The sequence below is a fragment of the Sardina pilchardus genome, chromosome 5, assembly GCF_963854185.1.
Source record: "Sardina pilchardus chromosome 5, fSarPil1.1, whole genome shotgun sequence".
Classification (NCBI taxonomy): Eukaryota; Metazoa; Chordata; class Actinopteri; order Clupeiformes; family Clupeidae; genus Sardina; species Sardina pilchardus.
Window position 1 is genome coordinate 35432593 of NC_084998.1, and position 6000 is coordinate 35438592.

Here is a 6000-nt window from a genome sequence, read left to right on the forward strand (position 1 = left end):
CTAAACTAATGCAGCAGTGTAGATGAACATTCTACAGTCCTTCAAAACCTATCCACCCCTCTTCTATATGTCCAGTCTATCTGGGGGTCTTGACACTCTCCCTGAGCGGGTGGTTGTGTCATGTTGGGTGTCTGTCTGCTGTGGACACGGGTGTGTCTCAGGTGTCTCTGGGGGATGCCCCACTGCACGCAGATGAATGCGGTTTCGCCTGAACAAACCCCGGTCCGTCTGGACAAGGAACGATCTCGGAGTCTCTGCTTGCCTGACAACAGCACCAGGAATCTGTTCAGTTGTGATCCAGACTTTCTGTCCTTGTGACAGCTCTGGCAGCGGGCGTGCCAGGTGACGGCGGTTGAAACGTGTCTCCTGCTGAAGACGTCCTTGCCTGTCTGCCTTCTTAAACTCTTCCAGGTTCGGCCATCGTGGGGTGAGTGATGTCGCTGATTGTGGAACCGTTGTTCGGAGGTGCCTCCCCATCAACAGTTGGGCTGGAGAGTACCCATGTTCCAAGGGTGTTGCTCGGTAAGCAAGAAGTGCTTCGGTTTGATCAGTCCCTTTCTTCCAGAGGCTTTTCACTGTGCCTACAGCACGTTCAGCTTCCCCATTAGCCTGAGGATAGCGGGGACTGCTGGTAACATGCTGAAACTGGTAGGCGGCGGTAAAGTCTTTGAAGGCCTCTGACGAGTACTGGGGCCCATTGTCGGACACCAAGAGGTCGGGGATGCCATGCCTAGAGAAGACTTCTTTCAGTCCGGCTATGACAACAGCTGAGGATGTGACTGTGAGACGGGCCACCTCGATGTATCGAGAAAAGTAGTCCACAATTAACAGGTAGGTGTTCCCTTTCCAGGTGAACAGGTCTGTTCCCACTCTCTGCCAGGGACGATCTGGAGTGGGAGTAGACCGCATAGGCTCACAGTGGGGGGCCTGGTGGATTTGGCAAGGCTCACAGTTCATGACCAGGTGTCTGATTTGGCTTGACAGTCCTGGCCACCACACTGCCTGCTGGGCGCGTGCACGGCATTTAGTGATGCCCTGGTGACCTTGGTGGAGCTGCTGCAGGGTTTCTTTCTGAAGAGCTGAAGGTATCACTAACCTGTGGTCTTTCAGCAGCAGGTTGCCAACCAGGTGAAGATTTCCTCTCTCGGACCAGAAGGGTTTAGTCTCTGGCTCCAGCTCACTTTTTTTCTGGCCAGCCCTGGAGACAGTACCGGGCCACGCGTCTACAAGCTTTGTCTGCACGCTGGGCTTCGCTGATCTGCTGTAGGCGTGGCTCTGATGCTGGCAGCGCAGCACGCACGGCGTCCACGAAGACCTGAACATCCTTCTCAAGCTGACGTTCTGTGGCTGTAGGTGTGTCGTTGATCGGTGCTCGTGAGAGTGTGTCGGCCGTAATAAGAGACTTCCCAGGGACGTGCAGGATCTCGTAGGTGAATCTTAGCAGTCTCAGGCGGAACCGTAGTATCCGCGGTGGAAGTTCATCAAGGCCTCTGGAACCAAGCAGCGGTAGTAAGGGTTTGTGGTCAGTTATAAGCGTGAACCGTAACCCCAGGAGATAAGAGTAGAGGCGCTCACAAGCCCATGTGGCGGCTAAGGCCTCTTTTTCTATTTGAGCATACCGTTTTTCTGTTTCGGTTAAGCTCCTAGAGATGTATGTTATGGGTCTCCATTTCTCGTCTGCTTGTTTCTGTGTGAGAACAGCTCCGATGCCATAAGAAGATGCATCGGCTGCAACTCTCGTCTCTGCTGTTGGCGAGTACTGTGCCAAGACTTGTGGAGAGCTCAAAGCCAGCTTCAAGTTTTTGAAAGCCTCGATTTGACTTGTTCCCCAACACCACTCGTTTCTGTCGCTGAGAAGTTCTTTTAGTGGTGTGGTGATTGTTGCAAGTTGAGGAATGAATTTAGTCAAGTAGTTAGCCATCCCCAGCAGCCTGCGGACGTCAGCTACGTTCTGGGGCTCGGGCATTTCCATAATGGCTTTAACTTTTCCGGGGTCCGGCTCAATCCCCCTAGCTGTGACTTTGTGGCCAACGAAGATCATGGTGTCTCGGCCAAACTCGCACTTCTCATTGAGCGTCAGCCCTTCCTCTTGTAGTTTTTGTAGTACCTGATGTAAGCGTGTGTTGTGTTCTTCTTTGTGTTTTCCAAAAATCAGGATGTCGTCAGCATGGCAGAGCACGCCGTCCAGCGACTCCAACATCTGAGACATCCGGCGCTGGAAATGCTCGGGAGCTGACGAAATCCCGAAAGGAAGCCTGTTAAAGCAGTACCTGCCGTACGGAGTTATGAATGTCGTCAACAGTGCTGACTCCCTGGCCAGAGGTATCTGCCAGAATCCAGATCGTGCGTCAAGCTTTGAAAAGACCTTTGCTCCAGACAGTTGTGCCAGAGTCTGATCAACGGATGGTAGAATGTGTCGCTCTCGTTTCACCCATGTGTTGAGGTGGGTGAGATCAACACAGATCCGTATTTTCCCGTTTGCTTTTGGGACTACGACCATTCCCGCACACCAGTCTGTAGGCTGTGTGACTTTCGAGATGACTCCCATCGCTTCCATGCGGTCAAGCTCCTCACGGACTTCACCTCGTAGAGGGATTGGAACTCGTCGTGGCGTAGAGAGGGCGTATGGAGTGGCGTCCCTCTCCAGCTCGATTGTGTAGTTCTCCTTGAGACGTCCCAAGCCGCTGAACACTGTCGGATATGCAGCTTTAAAGTCCTCTTGAGCATCTCTCACTTCCTCTATTCTCTGTATCAGGTGCAAGGCTTCTATTGCAGGTAAGCCGAGTAAAGGTTTTGAAAGTCCTGTCACCACAAACACCTCCTGTGTTGCACTGTGACCTTTTGCTGACAGCTTGCTCTTAAAGCAGCCTAGGACCTCCAGAACGTTGTTTCCCGGACCATAGAGGACTTTGCGGGGTTTTGCGAGAGGTCCGTCGCGCTCTGCCTTGAAAACCTCTGTTGGAATGGCCGTCACTGCCGCGCCAGTGTCCAGTTTGAAGGTGACAGATTCTCCGTTAAAGGACAGTGGTTCTGTCCACTCTGTCAATGAGCGTGTGCTGACTGTCACTGACCCGAGGAACTCATACTCCTCCTCATTTTCTTGCCATCCCTGCTGAGTGACGGTGTGGACTGCTCTCGCGGACCGGCAAACCGCAGCATAGTGGCCCTTTTTTTCACATTTCCTGCAGCTTGCATCCCTTGCTGGACAGTCTTTCCATTGGTGGTGCTGTGTTCCGCCACACCACTTGCACTCTCTCTCTGCACAGGGGCTGTCTCGCTTGTACTGAGATGGCTTCTCTCCTTTGGAAAATGTTCCTTTGCCTCTCTGAGGTCTCGGCCCCTGCCCTTTGTACCTGATACTATCCATATTGTGTTCTGTGTTTTCGCCATGCAGCACCGACTGCTGCTTCTTCACAGACTCATTTTGTCGTGCGCATGTGATTGCTTTAGCTAGATCTAAATTTGGGTCTAGCTGTAAGCGTTGAGATAGCTTTCTGTCCAGGATCCCTACAACTATCCTGTCTCTTATTAGCTCATCGCGGAGTGCGCCAAACTGGCAGTTCTCTGCCAGGGTGTGTACTGATGTTATAAAGGATTCAACACTTTCTCCCTGCTCTTGGTGCCTCATGTTAAATTTAGCTCTTTCATAAATTACATTATATTTTCCTACACAATGGGCTTCAAAGGCCTTTTTCACATTGTCATATTTCTTTTTGTCGTCTTCTGACAATGGCAAAACACTCAAAATATCATCAGCAGTATCCCCTAAAGTATACAGCAGGGAGTTCACTTGATACTCCTCAGGTTTATCAATGAGGCCTGATGCCAAACGAAAGCGTTCAAACCTCCTTATCCATTTAGGCCAGTTAGCTGAGTTTGAAAAATCAAAACTATCTGGTGGAGATATTTGTACTGCTGTGGTGGCCATTGTGTGTGTTACTTGTTCTGGTATGCTTACACTGTCCTCTTGCTGATTATCTTCTGGCGAGAGCGAATCATCTGATAAACTTTCACTTTCACTGTGTCGTCTTTCACGTCTATTTGGCATGCCCTGGACTGGAGCTAGATCGCTAATGAATGTCCATTCCGTTTACGGGTGCTTCCTAGTGATGGATTAGGCTACTTGATCTCTCCTCTACTCACGCTTCGTGCAGCTCCGAGAAAATCTTTCTCCTTCTTAATAACCGATGTCCACAGGATGCTATAGCCGGCCTGGCTTTGGCTAGTTGTAAACACGCTAGTCTGAATGACGTTCACGTTCGTGAAGGTAAATCCTTTTACTGATTTTTTTATTTTATTTTTCTTCTTCCTCTGTTCTGTCGTAAGGCTCCGGAGTTAAAATCTTTTTCTTTTAAGATTGCACAAACTCTTCTTAACTTCTGACACCATGTGTTATTACCATGAATGAACAGGCGGAGACCAGCACGTCCAGTGCGTGTATCGTTTAATGAACCACTGGCTGTGTTACACATAAACATGTCCCCAGTACACAGTCCATGTTTCATTATGCTCCTAGGCTATTTGCTTTAGCCTACTCTTTATTCATTTAGGCTATACCCATTTATTCATCATCTTCCATCCTTCACAGTCCGACATAGCGCACGCATTCTCACCAGCTAAGACCTGACACCTGTCACTCAAATCGTAGGGGAGGTTTTTGCCATCATTCCCGCGTTATAATCACCAGCCAATCAAGGTGGTCACTTTCATCAAGCTCCTGCATGAGTAATGACGTCAACCATAGCAACGAAGACTCACTTTTAGTTTAGGAGTGGGCGTTTCTCCTTACTAAAAGTAGGTCTGAAAGAAAGGCTTTGTGAATAACTTTTAAGGGAAAACTCCTAGCTAAAATCTTCTAGCGCGATTTAGGAGTACTCTTAGTGGTAAGATAAAATGCTTTGTGAATAAAGTAAGTAAACAAAAGAGCCATGTGGCCAGTGAAATCGGGTGTGTTCTTACCATTCAAAAGCCAATGACACCTTCAATTTCAAGCTTTCTTGTGGTGTCACTTACATGTTTCTCGGATAAAAACTCGCGGAGTGTCAGACGTGTGTTTGGAACAGACCAAAAAATGGGATGGCCGACCCCTAAGGGTTAAACATGATGCTGGCAGGCGAGATGCTACTGGTCTAATCCGTTTCAATGATCTATGCTAGGCTGAAGCTAAAAGTATCGCCAGACTCACAGACTGGCTGGATGAACGGGAAAAAGGTAAATATCAATTGTTTTGCTCGGGGGGAGGTGGAAAATGAGCTTATTTCCAAAAATGGCGGAATATCCCTTTCACTAAGCTGATCCTGCGAGATATCCATCAGCACGTTGGACATTCAGGAAGAAACTACATCTCAAGACTCCGGGAGAAATTCTGGTTACCCTCTGCCAAACTCATGGCCACTTGGTCGGGTAAAGAAGCCCCTGTCTGGGTCCAAAGGTCTGGTCCGCAGTGTGCTGGTGAGAACCAAGACCGGCGTGCTGCAGAGGCCCATCAACAAGCTTTGCTTGCTGCTTGAAGCTGAGAAATCAGCTTAAGAGTTTGACTCAGTCAGACTCACAACATGGCCTGTTGATACGCACGCTACAGATGGTACGGGTTGAGAATGCACCTTCTCCCGCGGGACTCCCGAAGAGATCCCGCAGGCTGTCAAGAGGCTAAGGCAATGTACCCAAACAACCACCAGGTGGCAGAAAGTTTCAACCCACATGCATTTAATGATGAAGACCGCATATCCGTCAATAGTCGACTCCTAAAGGCTGGCTTACATTGCACGATTTTGGCCTGTTTTAACAGTCGGCGACTAAATTTCCAAAATCGGGTGGAAATCTTGAGAGTTGTGCTAGAATCGCAGCGCGCTCCCGTCATCTAAATCGTTTAGTGTAAGGTGCCAATCTTAGCGGTTTTAAGTCCGTCGGAGGCAGTCTTTCTCTAGTTTTGGCGTTACGACAATATCAAACATGTTTGATATTATCGGAAGTCTTTTCAGTCGTGGCTCATGCAAATAG